Raw genomic sequence first — 18,889 nt, 5'->3', positions numbered from 1 at the left:
TACATGCAATCTTGTCTCAGGTACAGCCCAAACACATTTCAATGGCTAGGCAATTAAGATTACAGTGTACTTTACTCTTACCTCCAAATGTTACTTTTCAGCGCTGTACAACCTTAAATTTGGCCACCTTTTTGCCTCTTCAGTCACCAGATTTGGCAAGGGGGAATGATAGTACTAATAGTACTAGTGAGAAAAGAAATGAGGACACTGACACTCTTTTTTGTTTAAAGAAGTAGATGAACACGATTGTTTTCAGCTCATGGAACAGGAGACAATGGGATTCCCACACGTTACAGATACACCGATTTTAAATGCTGAGTACACCTTGTATATAGATGGTAGTAGGTTTGCTGATGACAAGGGTAAATATCACACAGGGTATGCTGTAGTGACTGATACGCAGGTAATTGAAGCACAGCCCTTACCAGCCCACATGTCAGCACAGGAAGCAGAATTAAAAGCTTTAGAACAAGCCCTAGAATACTTAAAAGAACGAGAAGGGAATATTTACACTGACTCTGCCTACGCTTATGGTGTAGCGCACGATTATGGCCACATATGGAGGGCTAGAGGTTATCTGACAGCAGCAGGTACACCTGTAAAACATGGAGAAGGGATTAAGAGAGTCCTGAACAATCTTCAAAAGGTTAAACGAGTAGCCATTATGAAGATAGCGGCACACACGAGCGCAAAAACAATTGAGGCAAAAGGAAATGCATTTGCAGATTTGACTGCAAAACAGGCAGCTCTAGGGGAAGGAAGCCCTGAGACCTTAGCAGCGGTAGAGGTGAGTATCCCAGAACCAACATGGCAGCAGCACAGGAGCAAGCAGGGGAGAGCGAGAAAGATAAGTGGGTCAGGATGGGAGCAGCACCAGACCTTGACAATGTATGGAGGGAAGGAGGCAAAATATGCCTGCCTGCCTCTCTGTACCCAGAAATGGCAGCGGCAGTTCACCTACCCACACACGTCAGTTCCAATTCCATGTATAGGATTGTGAACCAAGGATGGCTCGCCCCTGGATTCAGTAGCACTGCAAGAAACTACTGTGCAGCCTGCCAAATCTGTCTCCTGAATAACCCAGGACAGAGAGTAAAAACCCCACGTAAACACCAGGTCCGGGCCCAATACCCCTTCCAGAGACTGCAGATTGATTACATACAAATGCCTAAGAGCGGCCCTTTTGAATTTGTCCTCGTGTGTATCGATTTATTCTCAGGTTGGCCCGAAAGTTATCCAGTAAAATCGGCTACAGCTAAAGCCACAGCTAAGAATCTGATCACTGAGTTAATACCTAGGTTTGGTCTTCCTGAAACCATAGAATCAGATAGGGGGACACACTTTACAGGAGAAATCATGCAGAATGTGATGACCATGTTAGGGGTTCAACAAAGTTTTCACACCCCTTATCACCCACAGAGTTCAGGATCAGTGGAGAGAGTAAATGGGACAATAAAGTTAAAAATACAAAAAGCCATGCAAGAGTTAAACAAGCCTTGGCCAGAATGCCTGCCTTTGGCTTTGTTCTCTATAAGGTACACTCCAACAGGAAAGACAGGATTATCCCCATATGAGATACTTTTTGGGAATGCACCTAGATTGGGTTTATACTTTCCACAGAGTATGCAATTGCAATGTGATAGTTTGACTGCATATGTGATACAATTACAACAACGTCTAACTAAGATCCACAAAAGTGTGTATTCTTCTCTTCCAGACCCTAATTCAATAACAGGTACACATACTCTGCTACCAGGGGATTATGTATATGTGAAGAAACACACCAGAAAGACATTGGAACCCAGGTTTGAAGGTCCTTACCAAGTACTCTTGACCACAGCCACCTCAGTAAAGCTGGAAGGAAAACCTACCTGGATACACGCATCACATTGCAAGAAACAACCCGAGAAAACAACATGATGAAATATCTACTTACATATTTTTTGTTGAAGATTGTTGTTTTACAAATATATGCATGGACTCCTGGTATTAATGTACTTGAAGTAGAGGAAACAACAACTTTCGAATGGGCTATAGATGATCCTAAAGTAGCAAATTATTATTGACAAAGGTAGACTAGTACATCTTTCCTCACAGATACAACAGGATACTGCACCACATTGGTGGGATATATTTAGTGGAATGTCTTCTACAGCAACCAATACCTTTCACTGGTTGTTAAGTCCAATGGTAATTATTATTCTAATATTAATATCACTTACAATCACAAATATATGTGTATACAGGAAAATAAATAGGAAAATTAGGAGAATAGACAGGGTATACTGATAAATGTGTATTGACATCACCCTACTCCTATAAAATTCCTCTTCTTGAATTTTAAGATGTTGGTAATACCTAGGGGGATGGGTTCTACCCCTCTGACAACTCACGGTCAGGGAAAGGACTCTGGGGAAAAACTGACTAGAACTTATTCATGAGGACCCAGGGGGAAGGAGAGGATGATGTCAAAGGGGGAAATTGATAGGGTTGAAATAATGACTTAGAGTTCCACTTTAATTGTTTCTGTTTTTACTTACCTGTGTACGTATCAATTGTTCTATTTAAATTGTTTGTGCTCCTTTCTTACCTGTGTACGTATCAATTGTTCTATTTAAATTGTTTGTGCTCCTTTCTTACCTGTGTACGTATCAATTGTTCTATCAATCTGTATCTAGATGGAATTTGGAACTGCTGAATAATCATTACATGTTCGCTGATGAGAAACTCTTTGTACCTTAACCTCATTTGGTAATGCCGATAAGATTACTGCTTTTGGAACTGCCTATAAAAGAAGTAAAGGGAGCAGTCCTTTTGGGGATGCTCAGAACTGTGATACAGACATACCTGACTCCGTGTCATCTTTCTTATAGAAGCAATAATTTGGCAAAGCAATATAAACTATAAGCAACTTATTTAAAAGTTGAACCTAACAGGTGAAATCTTCTGAACAGGGGCACAGACAGCAAAACAAATGTTACAGGGGTGTTAACCCTTCCATATGCCATCCAAAAAGCTTAAAAATAGTTTTTTTGGCTGGAGCTACACTTAAAAAAATGTACCTGTTCCAACTTACAGATTCAACTTAAGAACAAACCTACAGATCTTGTTTGTAACCCGGGGAGTGCCTGTACTTCCCCTGGGCTATTTGCATCTTTCCTGATTTACATAGAACATCTCTGAGGTTAGTTCCTTCATATGATATAAATAATTTGCCTTGAAAGCCATTTATCTGTGTGGTGGGTGAAACAGTCAATCGTCCCGATACAAGATGCTTCCTCTGACATATCTGCTCTTTCTGTTATCTCTTTACATTAACGGTATGAAAATACTATATTATTATTATTATACAGGATTTATATAGCGTCTACAGTTTGCGCAGACAGTACAGTTACAGTACAATTCAATACAGGAGGAATCAGAGCCCTGCTCGTTAGAGTTTACAATCTAGGAGGGAGGGTCAAAAGCATACAAAAGGTAATAACTGTGGGGGATGATTTGATTGAGAAAATAAAAGTACAGTTGTTAGGTGAAGGCAGGATAGGCTTCTCTGAAGAGTAGAGTTTTCAGGGATTGTCTAAAAGCAGAGTAGGAGATAATCAGACAGATTAGGGTAGGAAAAGTCCTGGAGGCAAGCATGGGAGGAGGGGACGAGGGAATTAGAGAGCAGGAGGTCTGGGAGGAACAAAAGGAACAAGTAATTTGAGATTTTGTGGCTAGGTTAGTGATGTAGTTGGGGGCTAACTTGTGGATGGCTTTGTAAGTTGTTGTTAGTATTTTGAATTTAATTTGTTGGGTGAGTGGAAACCAGTGGAGGGATTGGCAGAGAGGAGTAGCAGACACTGAACAGTTGGTAAGGTTTATGAGACTGGCAGCAGCATATATGATGGACTGAAGGGAGGATAGGCTATGCAAAGGGAATCCCAAGGAGGGAGTTGCAGTAGTCAAGGCGGGAGATGACCGAGGAGTGAACTAGGAGCTTTGTGGTGTCATTGGTTATGAAAGGGGCATATCTTAGAGATGTTGCGGAGGTTGAGGCGGCAAGATTTTGACAGTGTTTGGACGTGGGGCTGTAAGGATAGTTCAGAGTCCAGGTTTACACCTAAAACCTTGGCATTCGGGGATGGGCTGATAGTAGCGCTAAGTGGGTGAGTGGAAGCCAGTACACGGATTGACAAGGAGAAGTAGCAGACACTCAATGGATGGTAAGGTGGATGAGCCTGGCGTATGTAAAGGTAATACTGTGAGAAAGGAGTTGCAGTAGTTGAGGCAGGAGATCACCAGGGAGTGAACGAGGAGCTTTGTGGTGTCATTGGTTAAGAAGGGACTTATTTTAGAGATGTTGCGGAGTTTGAAGCAAGAATATTTGGACAGTAATTGGATGTGGGGCCGAAAGGATAGTTTAGAGTCCAGGGTTACACCTAGAACCATGGCTTGCAGGGACAGGCTGATAGTATCACTATCGATCTTAACAGAGAAGTCAGGGGAAGAGGCACATGGGGGAAGAAAAATCATAAGCTCGATTTTGGATAGATTGAGTTTGAGGAAGTGGTGTGACATTCAGGCTGATATGTCTGTTAGAAGTTAGTATGGTGTATATAGTTTTGGCAGCACCTGTACCTATATACTCACACCTTAGGTATATACCTTTTGTAAGAATGTATATAAGAGCAAATTTTTTTCTTGATGTAGGATCACCTGCAGAGATCACAGTGACTCAGTCTCCAGGTTCTATATCCGTGTCTCCGGGAGAAGATGTCATTATCTCTTGTAGAGTCAGTGAAAGTATTTACATGGATCAGTATAAGGTTAATGGCTTAGGTTGGACCCAGCACAGACCAGGGCAACTATTGAGAGGTCTTATAGTAGATGCTGTAGGCAGGTTCACTGGAATTCCTGAGAAGTATGTTGGATCCGGATCTGGAAGAGAATTCACTCTGACCATTAAAGGAGCCATGGAAGATGACGCTGGAGTATATTACTGCCATCAGAAAAAGAGCATCCCACTCACACAGTGATACAAAGCTGTACAAAAACACCTTCTTTTTATTATACATCACTGTAAAGTCATTGAAGCAGAACTTCAATGTTGCACAGCTGTACAGACTCCTTCCTTTAATGAAATGACTTACTTCATTTGCACTGCACACTGTGAGCTTTTCACAATGTGTATTAGAAACTGGCTTGAGAATGTCCAGCATCATCTAGCACTTTAAAAAACCTTCAGTGTGCAGTTACCCACCGATACTTACCTGAGCCTGATCTTGATCCAGCGATGTGCACGATAGCAGTGGTTCTCACTGCTCTCCACCTGTCACAGCAAGTGAGGAGGAGAGGGGCAAAACCATGCTCTGTGTGTCTTATGGACTCGGGCCTCGGAAGCGTTCATGCACAAGTCCTGTGGGGGCACTCAGCAAGGGGGAGAGGCCAGGAGAACTGGCAGGGACTCGAGAAGAGGAGGATTAGTTTGGTGGATAACAGATTCACTGCTCAAATGTTTTAAAAGCTAAAGCTGGCTATACGCTAATAGAATCTTGTTTGAAATGTTTTGTTTTAGGCCCCTTGCACATGGGCGTCATAGTTTAGGCTCCTTTTACACTAGCCAACTGCAAAGTTGCGGGATTTTCAGTACAACTTTGGAGTCCGACTTTGATACAACTTTGAAGTGACTTTGATAAGAGTTTTACACACTTTGAAGTTGTGTCAAAGTCGGATCGATGTATTGCAGGAACCTTTTCTGAAGTCGCAGCATCTTCATTTATGTCAATTGGAACGGTTCTCATAGAGATACTGTACATGCCATTTCACATGTCCTGTGCCTTTGGGTCTCACAAGTTAGATCCTAAGTCGTACAAGTGTGAAAGGAGCCTTACTGATGTTTACTCAAGAACATCTGACGCCCGTGTGAAAGGGGCCAAAAACTGTGTGTAAAGACCTGAGTAATGTTGAGTATAGGCGAGTAAAGGTGTGCAAGCGTATAGACGAGTATAGGCGAGTAAAATTCTTCTTCATTGCTGTGACTGGTGGAGTGGTCTTATTTACTCCCTCAATAACCACAACCATCTCCCAATTACCTCTTGCCCCCGATAATAAACACCACTTACACAGTTTTTTTCGTTGGAATGATATATACTGTAACATCATCGACAAAAATACTTGGGACTTTATAAGAATCACCTTTCCATGTGAGGCTACTTTCTATGCCCTCCCCAAGGTGCACAAAAATCCCCAGGAAGGCCAATAGTCTCTGGTATAGGCAGCCTAACTGACAACCTTAGCAGACTTGTTGACAGTATACTCCAACCTCTTGTGGAGGAGTTTCCTTCATACATAATAGATACTATCCACCTTTTGTGAATACTGGAAGGCCTCCACATCGAGGGCCACATTACTTTGGTGGCGATTGACGTGGTGGCCTTATACGGTGCCATAACACATGATAAGGGCATCTCAGCTGTACAGCATGTACTCCGTCGACAGAGCCACCTAGATCCACAATTTGCCAACTTCATTTTGGCATCCCTTGATTTTGTGTTGAGACAAAACTATTTCTGATTTTCTTGTTCCCACTACCTCCAGGTGCAGGGGATTGCCATAGGAACTTGCTGCGCCCCTTCCTATGCCAACCTGTACCTGGGGGAGTGGGAATGATTTTTGTTTACTGACGATACAGCATCAATATATCCCAAACATGCTTTAGCCTGGTATAGATATGGATGGATGATATCTTGCTCCTATGGGATAACTCTTTGACAAAGACGTCTTTGACAACGTCGATGACGAAATGCATAAGGCGGAGCTACGCACTTACATCACACCCGGAACTCGGAGCGAGCGTGGAATGCAGCTGAGGCGCACGCCGCTCACCTGCTGGGATCTTCCATAGCTCCCTCCGTGGACTATCTTCCGCTGTTAGTGTGAGGATTGGCTAACCCTTTGCATAGGGAGCCCAGTTTTGTTGTTTTTATTGGCTGTATAACAGCTGTTTTAGTAAAGTAACTTTTAAATTACGTATCACACTATGGGAGCCCTGTTTTTTTCCCATGAGGATGGCTTAAGACACTGACGGATACAGCATACCTGGAGCAGAGGCATCTGGAGACGTCCAGACTGGATCCTAAGAAATCATCCTACTGCCTGCTACTACATGCCTACTACCCCTGCAGGGGTTTAAGGAGCTGGTGAGTGGGGACCCTTGAGGGGGAGCACCGTGAAGTCACTGGATACCAGATAATTTGTCACAAAAGTCACCACTTACAAGAACTTTATTTTTATTTTTATTCTTATATATATATTTTTTTACTATTTTTGCTGGTACTCTATGACCACAGTTTTTATTTTTGGGTTTGCACTGCATGATATATTGTTGTAAAAAAATATTTTGCTCATTCTATATTCATTCACTCCGCATTATGGGCAGGGCTGTGGTATAATATGGACTCTGTTTTTTCCTGATGATTTTCCTTGATGATTTTTTTGATATTTTTGATTGATCTGGAAAACGCTGTTAGCGTTCATTTATGTATTTAATTTATGCAATGGTATATGTAGGTTAATTATCACAGTATTCATACACCATTTGATGGGGGATCTTCACGACAAGATTCCTTTCCACAACGCAGGTGGGGGACTTTCTTTCACATGTGTATAGGTCACTTATAATTTTATGCTATATGAGAGGGTACCGTTCTGAAACACAGTATTACGGTTTAACGATTATAAACAGGTACTCCACACCTTTAAGGTCACAAGAGTGGTTTTCACCACCTTTTACACACTAGCACGTTTTATTGATATTGATTACTAATAAGCACCCTAACACAGGTACCGCTCGGTACACACTAACACGTATCATTACTGTGTAATATATATCTATAGGTACCCCGGCACAGGTAGCGCCACTTACCCCTTCCTATTACCTTCACTTAAACTAGAGTTTTGGCACAGAATTTACAGACATATTGTCAGCATCACCAAAAAAAACCCTGATCTACCTCTTGGGAGTTGCGCAGTGCATGGGGACACCATCCCTGTGGTGAGGTTCCTTGCACTGGTCCACATATATGCCAACCCACGAGGCGGAAATTTTAACAAATTGCTCCTACAGAGTGAATTGTGATGGATTTTCCATTTCAAAGCTACCCAGGCACCAGGACTTAATTAGGCCTTTAACTTCAGACCCTACCTCTCAGGCTTCCAGTCAGTGTCTGCAAATTGGACTTATAATTCTCCTAGTGCCCTTCATCTTGCATGTATTTCCTTTCTTCTTCCTCCTTACCATCTCATAAATACTCATATCTCATATATTCATGCCTCCCTTCTACAATATGTTGGGAATATATGTTTGTCATACTGATAAGCAGATTTTGATATGGAAAATCTCATTGCTCCTCTATATTTTTTGTACACTTTTATGTTGGTCTATATTTCTATTCTATTCAATTTCTGGTTTTGCCCTTATGGCTTATAGTTCACTGTGTTTTGTGTTTCTTATCTTTTGCTTTTGTTTTGTTTTATTCAACAATTCCCCTTCTTACCTTTTTTTTTTTTTTGTTCTAGGGCCGCCAAAGCCTGATGGTTTTCTGTCCAGGGGTTTCCACACTGCGGCCATTGCTCTCTGGGGCCACCTAGGGGATGTCAGCGCTTGTCCCACTGCCTGCGGGGTCCTTGTCAAGCCCCTTCCTTGGGGGCTGCCTTGGACACCTACCAGCCTCAGGAGATGCGGACATTCGTTGGCTCCTATCCTGTCTGTGTTCAACTTTGGAGTGCGAAGGGATGGCCATATGCGTGTCATAGCGCAATGGCGTGGGACGTGACCCCGCTCCCTCGGGGCGAGTTTGCGCCGCGTGTCACCATGCCAGGGGATTCCATGATGGACCTCTGACGTCATATTTTAGTGCCGCGGTCCTCTTTCTTTGCCCAGTTATTCCTAATCGTGCTTGCCACAATTGGAACAATTAAGGCTTTATATACACTGGCATTCCAGGTTTCATTTGTGAGGAAATACACTGCATATAGTCTGTCAACTAAGGATAAGGTATGTTAATAGCTCTTGCAGCTGGATATTTTCACTCTCAGTACTGTCTGTGAGGCATTAACTACACATGGCTTTTGCCGGTTCTGACCGGCTCACGCAGATATACTGTGGCAGAATGGCTCTCCTGGGTGAAATTCTGTATATATACGGCTTTGCCGAGGAGACCCACCAAAGGGCGCGCAAGTGCCCGCTACACCGGTGCACATGGCCGGCAGGTGTGATCACCGTCGCCAACGTACGTGTAAATACCCAAATCCCTGTGCTGTCAGAGGAGTGGAGACAGATCGTGTGTTCCTACGAAGTAGGAACAGCAATCTGTCATCTCTCCTAGTTAGTCCCATCCCCACACAGTTAGAACACAGTGAGGGAACACACAGTTAACCCCTTGATCGCCCCTAGTGTTAATCCCTTCCCTGCCAGTAACATTTATACAGTAATCAGGGCATATTTATAGCACTGATCGCTCTATAAATGTCAATGGTTCCAAAAATGTGTCAAAGGTGTCTGATCTGTCCCCTGCAATATCACAATACTGCTAAAAATCGCGGATCACCGCTATTACTAGTAAAGAAAAAAAAACCCATAAAAATGGCATAAATCTTTCCCATAGTTTGTAGACGCTATAACTTTTGTGCAAACCAATCAATGTACGCTTATTGTGATTTTTTTTACCAAAAATATGTAGAAGAATATATATCGGCCTAAACTGATGCTGGAATTTGTTTCTTTTAAAAAAATTGGGGGATATTTATTATAGCAAAAAATAAAAAATACTGTTTTTCTTTTCAAAATTGTCGCTCTTTTTTAGTTTATAGCGCAAAAAATAAAAACCACAGAGGTGATCAAATACCACCAAAAGAAAGCTCTATTTATAGGAAAAAAAGAATTTTGTTTGGGTACAGCATTGCATGACCGCGCAATTGTTAGTTAAAGCGACGCAGTGCCAAATTGTAAAAAGTGCTCTGGTCAAGAAGGGGGTAAAATCTTTATCTTTATTATTTTTTATTGTTCAGAAGTTAACATGGAAGTGTTTGCTTATCTTGGACATTAACTTGACCTACCCACAATACTCTTTAACTCCCATGAACATCAGGAAAACTGAACTGCATTGTGGGGAGACTATAAAAGGGCTGGGCGAGGCCATCTTAGGTCTCTTGGACATGCATGGCCAGCCTGGGAGGATCTGTGTGTGCAGCGCGGCCTACCTCCACAGAAGAGCGATCCAAGCAGCAACACCGTGATGCAGTGGTGAGCTGGGCTGGACAAGACTGGGAAGGAGCCAAAAGAGCCTGTCGGAGCCATCTGGGAGTTCCGGAGCGTCTCATTGTGTGGAGTGGAGCAACGCAGCAGTGCCGGCCAGCCAGAGACAGAGCCCTGTACATCAGAGCGGAACCTTCTGACAACACTGTCCTGGTTGGGTGAGAGGGCTGTTGCCTAAAAGCTTCCTTGATGCAATTTCACACATTCATCTGTACAACACAGAGTTGCTGGGATCCATAGTCCCATAGGAAAAGTCAAAGGATTAGACTGAACTAAAAATAGGCCCCGAGCCTGTATCTCATTGAGGATCTGGTACTGTGTCATTGGTATCAGAGATAGTTGCAGTACTGCTGTACTATGTCTTTGACTCAATATTTAGCTTGCTTTGATCTGGAGTCATTAACCCTTGGATTACAAATTCACTTTATTCTTTGCTAGCAGAAGAAAGAAGAAAAGAAGGACTGTCTAATAAAACACAAGGCTTTGTGTCTCTTTACCATATTGAGGTTACTGTGATACTAAATAATGGGAGCTCCCTAGATATTGTACTTTACTTTATCAAATTAGTCTCTGATTTGGTTATAGTTACAAAGTGCGCATAGGATAGGATAGTGCTCATAGTGAGATCAATTCACTCTGTCATTTATCCTATGTTCTTTAGCACATTACCGACAAATTATTTCAAACACTTTACACCTGTATAATATGTTTGTTAGTGAAGTCAGTTGATTGTCAGACTACGTTAGTCTGACAGTACAACCATTGTAGTGTCTTACTTTAAAGCAATTACAGTAAACAAAGTTCTTATTTAAGTACAACTGTGTGAGTGTTGTTTTCCTTTGCATCATCAAGCAAGTGGAGACCAAGGTAAAGACAAACAGGTATATTACATTGTGTACTGTGAATTTGCTTTTAAGGTTTTGTTTTGACCGCACACTATTACACCACAGCTGTGTCAGGGGGACTGGGAGAATTCAAAGAGGGAAAAAAGAAGCAGAGAACAGGCCCAAATAAAATACAGGATCTCCTTCGGGGGTCAGTGCTACACATACAAATACAAAAAAACAATCTCTTTATAGCTGATCTGTGATGTTACCAAAAATCGTGTGGTGGATTATGGTGTGGGGTTGTTTTTCAGGGGTTGGGCTTGGCCCCTTAGTTCCAGTGAAGGGAACTCTTAAGACATCACCATACCAAGACATTTTGGATAATTTCATGCTCCCAACTTTGTGGGAACAGTTTGGGGATGGCCCCTTCCTGTTCTAACATGACTGCACACCAGTGCACAAAGCAAGGTCCATAAAGACATGGATGAGCGAGTTTGGGGTGGAGGAATTTCACTGGCCTGACCTCAACCCGACAGAACACCTTTAGGATGAATTTGAGCGGAGACTGCGAACCAGGCCTTCTCATCCAACATCAGTGCCTGACCTCACAAATGCACTTCTGGAAGAATGGTCAAACATTCCCATAGACACACTCCTAAACCTTGTGGACAGCCTTCCCAGAAGAGTTGAAGCTGTTATAGCTGCAAAGGGTGGACCATCTCAATATTTCCCAATACCTTTGGTAATATAGCGTGTGTGTCTATGCACACACACACAATATATTAAAATAAACACAAAAATTTAACTTAATCTCCAAAAAAATGTGCAAATTGCATTCAGTTTATCCTGTGTGTGGGGGCTGCAGTCTATTGTTATATAGCCCCATGTGGAACTGAAAGATCCATGACTGTGATATTTGCATGTCTGATGTTTTACATAGAGAATCTCAGAAGTTTTTTCCCTGGAGATTTCATGTGATACAAAGAACTGCAGATCATTGATCTGTGTATGTGACAGTCCAGAGACATCAACATTGCAAAAAAAATATGTGGGACACTTTCTTGGCTGTAGGCGGAGCCACACAATAATTAGGGGGCGGAGCATTTGTTTGTGGGCGAGGCTTAGCAAAAATCGCAAGTGCGGCGCGCAAAGCGAAAAATTGGAGGCGAAAAATGGACGTGGCTTACGTGAAAAGTGGGTGTGGCTTAAATTGGCATGGCTCAAGAGGGTGTGGTTAGAGTCTGAGATGAATGAGGGATGGAGAGGGAAAGGGGGCAAAGGAAAGGGGGAGAGGGGAATGACGGGACAGCAGCCCCAGATCCTACACAATAGAAATATGTGTATTCTAGAAAGTTTAACAATCAGCAGATAAAGATACTCCAAACACCTGGTGTTAACGCTTCAATCATCCCAGCACCATGGTTGTTATGGTGTCGGGATGATTGAAGCGCATTATTTCTATTAATACTTTGTAATATAAAATTAAATCATTCAACTCACCATAATGCCGAATCAGTGGGATCCCTGAGCGTGTCGCCTGCCACCAGCAGAGTCTGTCCTTGATCAGGTGCCCCCGGCAGAGTCTGTCCTTGCATCAGGTGCCCCCGGCAGAGTCTGTCCTTGCATCAGGTGCCCCCGGCAGAGTCTGTCCTTGCATCAGGTGCCCCCCGGCAGAGTCTGTATAGACCCCCTCAGTGCAGACCCCCTCCATCAGTGCAGACCCCCTCAGTGCAGACCCCCTCCATCAGTGCAGATCCCCTCCATCAGTGCAGACCCCTTCATCAGTGCAGACCCCCCCTCAATTAGTGCAGACCCCCCCTCTATTAGTGCAGCCCCCCCAGTGCAGCCCCCCTCTATTAGTGCAGACCCCCTCAGTGCAGCCCCCCTCAATTAGTGCAGCCCCCCTCTATTAGTGCAGACCCCCCTCAATTAGTGCAGCCCCCCGCTCAGTGCAGCCCCCCTCTATTAGTGCAGACCCCCCTCAGTGCAGCCCCCCCTCTATTAGTGCAGACCCCCCTCAATTAGTGCAGCCCCCCTCTATTAGTGCAGACCCCCCTCAGTGCAGCCCCCCTCTATTAGTGCAGACCCCCTCTCAGTGCAGCCCCCCTCTATTAGTGCAGACCCCCCCTCTATTAGTGCAGACCCCCCTCAATGCAGCCCCCCCTCAGTGCAGCCCCCCACTCAGTGCAGGAGCGGCCGGTGTGTTCTGCCGAGAAAGTTCCCCTCGGCATGTAAGCACCCCCTGTACTGTGCAGGCGCAGGGCTTGCGCAGCATGGGGCTGGGGAACTTTTCGGCAAGACACGGTGACGGCGGCGCCATGTCTTCTGCTTCAGTGGAGAGGGGAGGGGCCATGCAGCTTAAGAAGCCCATTGGCTGCACGGATCGAGCCCCCTTCCTCTCTCCACTTACTCAACACTAGGGGGAAGATCGAGCGGCGGCGCCGGCCGCCATTTTACTGGAGCCAGCTGCTCCAAAAATAAAAAAAACAACATTCCCGATTTTCCTTATGGTAAATCCCAATTCGGGACAGCCTCCAATCGGGACGAGGGTCCCAAAATCGGGATTGTCCTATGAAAATCGGGACTGTTGGCAACTATGCATCAAGATGATTCTGGTGACATACCTACATACCGCGGCTGGCTGGACGGAGGACACTGCGGCTGGCAGGATGGAGGACACCGCGGCTCGCTGGATGGAGGACACCGCGGCTCGCTGGATGAAGGACACCGCGGCTCGCTGGATGGAGGACACCGCAGTTGGCTGGATGGAGGACACCGCGGCTCGCTGGACAGAGGGCAGGGCGGAGCTTCTAACGTCTTTGCACCACTTCCAGTTTGAAGCCGTGGAACGTGAATTGACCCAGCTTCCTGGTTTTCAAAAGTTTAAACATACAGAGAAAATGTAAGTATGTTTTCAACTGTTTACACTGAAAATGGTATTATGCTATGGGGGCATCTTTTCTCTGCATGTGGGTGATACGGATGAATACTTGTTCTCTCTTAGTTTCTGAAGCACACGACAGACATCTGTGTAGTGGCTTTCCAGGGACATGGAAAATATGAGGATATCATCGAGATAAAGCACCACACATAACTGCAACAAATCTCGTAGGACATTGTTAATAAATTCCTGGAAAACTGGGCGTTACAAAGACAAAAAGTCATTACGAGGTACTCATAATGGCCTGTTCTGGTATTAAACGCAGTTTTCCACTCGTCGCCCTCCTTAATCCTCATGAGATTGTATGCCCCTATCAAATCAAGCTTTGTGAAAACTGTTGCTCCTTTGAGGCTGTCAAATAACTCTGTAATCAACGGAATCGGATAGGCATTCTTAATCGTGAAATGATTGAGACCCCTATAATCAATACAAGGTCTCAGTTCACCGCTCTTCTTCTTCACAAAGAAGAAACCAGCACCAGCAGGAGACGAGGTTTTGCAGATGAAAGCTCGAGAAAGTGCGTCTGTAACATACTCCTCCATGGCCTTATTCTCCAAGACCGACAAAGGGTAAACCCAGCCACAAGGGGTATGGCACCAGCTTGAAGGTCAATTGCGCAATCATACGGCCAGCAAGCTACCGGCTTGAACTTTGTCAAAGACATCGCTAAAATCGTGGTACTCCTCCGGCAGGGAGGAGAGTGAAGAGGTGCACAGGACCTTGGCTACCTTCTGGAAGCATGTCTCACTGCATTGTGGTGACCAGGAGAGGACCTCAGCACAGAGCCAATCAAAAGAGGGGTTGTGCCTTTGTAACCAAGGATAAGCAATAACTAGCGGAAACTTAGGTGAGGAAATAACTTGGAATTGGATTATTTCATGGTGAAGAGCCCCTACGGACATGGACAACGGAACTGTCTCATGAGTCACATGGGCAGGCTGTAGAGGTCTCCTGTCAAGAGCCTCAATGGCAAGTGGAGGGTCATGCAGCTGCAGTGGAATTGAGTGCTTGGATACAAAGGCAGCATCAATGAACAGGCCTGTAGCCCCAGAGTCGATTAGAGCCTGTATCTCGATGGACGACTCAGCCCAAGAAAGGGTGACCGAAACCAGGGGCTTATCCTTCTGGATAACTGGGGACAAAGCAACGCCACCTAAGGTCTGTCCATGACAGGACCTCAAGGTTCGGGTGTTCCCTGGATGGGCAGGACAAGACTTCAAAAAGTGACCTGCCTGGCCACAATAAAATGTGTATAGAAAGCAGGAGTAGATATGGAGCTGCCCTTCTAAAATAAAATTTTCTTTTTTGATTTAATTATTTTGAAAAAATTTTTTTACAGTGGTGAACTCCATTGTTGTGCTTTACACTGTTCCTCTGTCAAATGACAATGCCAAAATGAACAACAAAAAATAAATATAAGAAATATACAAAAAATCCCAATGTGTACTGGGAGTGAATAATGAACAAAATGTGTTGCAAAACGAATGTATAAGTGTTTATGTCTCTGGCAGTGATTTGCCAAAAAGTTTTCTTTTATAAATATAAAATCCTATTCTAAGCGTGATGTTAGTTAAATGTAAAACGCCGTGCTACTTTCTTCAAATAGAAATAGCTATCTTATAATGCATATCGTAGGTGAATTAACAAGGTGCAAATAGTGCTTGGAAAGTGATGATATTTACATCAAGGTGACTTGTGCTGGTATATAAAGTGACTTGTGTGCTAAAAACCAGTGTTATTGGAAAAGAAAATTTCTTTTTGTTTCAGAAAAGTCTTTTTGGGTGGTTCCAAGGGATATTTCCTCTTTGGTAAACAAATTCAAAAGAAATTTCTTATCCAGGTGCTGGCTTGGTGGTTGTGCCTCAACAGCGTGCTCTTATTATGCTTGCACTCACCAGATCCACTTCCCCCTGCAGGGGTACGGGCGGTCACAGTGTATGCCACTGTGCAGCAATCCTGGGTGTCACCAGTCTGTGCTTTGCAATGTTGTTTATCGGTTAGCATAAAAGAGAGGAGGAATACCCATAGTGTAAAACCGTATATGGAAACTTTATTGTGACTGATACAATGTCGTACTCACATTTACAAGGTAGGTATTAGGCATGAAAAAAGAGAGAGAGTTCTGTCCTGAATAGCCTGTGTTCGTCTAGCCTGAGGTGACGCAAGACGTACGTAAGTCCCGCCCTGGGGTTTTCAGGGCCCCGTACGCAGCTAGGCTCCCAAAAAGTCCCACACATGTGGTATCCCCGTACTCAGGAGAAGCAGCAAAATGTATTTTGAGGTGCAATTAAGCATATAACCATGGCATGTGTGCGCAATATATCATTTAGTGACAACTTTTTGTAATTTTTTTTTTGTCATGATTCAATCACTTGGGACAAAAAAAATAAAATATTCAATGGTCTCAACATGCCTCTCAGCAATTTCCTTGGGGTGTCTACTTTCCAAAATGGGGTCATGGGGGGGGTTGTACTGCCATTTTAGCACCTCAAGAAATGAGATAGGCAGTCATAAACTAAAAGCTGTGTAAATTCCAGAAAATGTACCATAGTTTGTAGACGCTATAACTTTTGCGCAAACCAATAAATATACGCTTATTGACTTTTTTTTTACCAAAGACATGTGGCTGAATACATTTTGGCCTAAATGTATGACTAAAATTGAGTTTATTGGATTTTTTTAATAACAAAAAGTTGAAAATATCATTTTTTTTCAAAATGTTCGGTCTTTTTCCGTTGATAGCGCAAAAAATAAAAACCACAGAGGTGATCAAATACCATCAAAAGAAAGCTCTATTTGTGGGAAGAAAAGGACGCAAATTTTGTTTGGGTACAACATTGCATGACTGCGCAATTAGCAGTTAAAGCGCAGCAGTGCCAAATTGTAAAAAGTGCTCTAGTCAGGAAGGGGGTAAAACCTTCATGGGCTGAAGTGGTTAATATCCATCAGTGCCGCATATTAGTGACTCCTCGTCAGTGCTACCTCATCAGTGCCTTTCAGTGCCATCTCATCAGTGCCGCCTCATCAGTGCCGCCTCATCAGTGCTCATCAGTGCAGCCTCATCAGCGCACATCAGTGAAGGAGAAAAATTACTTATTCACAAAATTTTCCAACAGAAACTAAGCAAACCTTAGAAACCTAAGAACCTTAGAAACCTAAGAAAACCTAAGAAAGCTCTATTTGTGTGAAAAAAATTATAAAAATTTCATGTGGGTACAGCGTTTACATGACTGCGCAATTGTCATTCAAAGTGTGAGAGCACTGAAAGCTGAAAATTGGCCTGGGCAGGAAGAGGGTAAAAGTGCCCGGTATTGAAGCAGCTAAACTTCAGTAGAGAAAATGGAAATCAGAAAATGGAGGGTTGTTTAAGAAGGATGTCTGCATTAGAAAACTAGCTGAACAAAGTTACAATATTAGATAGGTAACAGAGATTACACTTACAGTACATACTTCAGTTGTCAATTTATCTTTTTGTCTTTACTCGTCTATACCTGTCTCATTTGCATCATTTCAGATTTGCATAAAGAAACTCTGAGGTTATTTCCCTATAGATTTCATGTGATATAACCAGCTCCAAAGTCAATGATCCATATGTGTGTGAAAGTCAAGAGACCTCAAGATGTTTCCTCTGACATATCTGCTCTGTGTGCTGTTTCTTCACATTTTAGGTATGATAAGATTGTATGGACCTTGAGACTTTTTTGGGGAATAATAGGTACATCTATTAAAAATCATAATTAAAAGAGAAGAATGCTTCTAAAAACACATTTTTATTTTATTTTTTGGGACAGGGTGTTGTGCAGAGATTACGGTGACTCAGTCTCCAGGTTTTATAACCGTGCCTCCAGGAGAAGATGTCATTGTCTCTTGTAAAGTCAGTGAAAGTATTTATCACACTTCATGGAAGGTTGATGCCCTAGCTTGGACCCAGCACAGACCGGGACAAAATGGTAGAGGTCTTATATACGATGCTGTAAAAATGATCTCTGGAATTCCTGAGAAGTTTGTTGGATCCGGATCTGGGAGAGAGTTCACACTTACCATCAAAGGTTTTGCTGAAGATGATGTAGGGGTGTATTATTGTCATCAGTACAAACAGCTCCCTCTCACACAGTGATAAAAGCTGTACAAAAACCTCCTTCCTCTTTCATAAATTTTTTGTCACTCATACAGAGAAGGCAAAACAATAGGTTCAGCTGGCCCCCAAACCTTAGACTCTTCTCTTTACTTCCCTGCAGCTTTGCTTAGTACTGGAAGCAGTGAGAAGAAACCCTGAGTATGCTCACTGCTGACCCTTTTAGAAGCTTACACAAGGCTGAGGACTTTGACCATCTTACAGCACTGAATGGCCAATTGCCAAACACCAGATCTGTTACACAGGAAGAAGGGAGGTAAATTATATTCTCACTATACCCTAAAGTAGTACTAGGCACTTCACATCACTCCTGACAATCAATGGAGCATCAGCAGGAGTAAGGGGAACTAAAAGTTATTTTGCTCTCATGAGGTAGATTAAAGCAAACATCCATTTAAAAGCAAAAAGCTATATGTGTATGTGTCACCACCACTAGAGATGGGCCAAACACCCACCCTTGCTCGGTTCACAGTAGAACTCTGGAACAGGGCAAAAGTTTGAACCTGAATGGCGAACCCCATTGAAGTCTATGGGAGATGAACAGGAAAAATTAAAAGTGCTAATTTTGAAGGCTTATATGCAAATAATTGGCCATAAAAGGGGTATGGGGGTCTGGGTACTGCCCATGGGGACATGTATCAATGAAAACATTTTTTTTACAAACTATAATTATTTCAGGAGCAGTGCTT

At 43.3% G+C, this 18,889-nt stretch overlaps 1 long non-coding RNA gene across 1 annotated transcript; it reads left to right on the top strand.

Moving 5' to 3' along the window:
- Window positions 1–17,623: 17,623 nt before the first annotated feature.
- LOC141125756 (uncharacterized) lies at window positions 17,624–17,967 on the top strand. The gene is made up of 2 exons (XR_012241389.1): window positions 17,624–17,733; window positions 17,857–17,967. It is a non-coding gene; the product is annotated as an uncharacterized lncRNA (long non-coding RNA).
- The last annotated feature ends 922 nt before the right edge of the window (window positions 17,968–18,889 follow it).

This window comes from Aquarana catesbeiana, linkage group LG01, assembly GCF_042186555.1.
Source record: "Aquarana catesbeiana isolate 2022-GZ linkage group LG01, ASM4218655v1, whole genome shotgun sequence".
NCBI lineage: Eukaryota > Metazoa > Chordata > Amphibia > Anura > Ranidae > Aquarana > Aquarana catesbeiana.
This window is presented reverse-complemented; position numbering and strand designations above follow the sequence as displayed.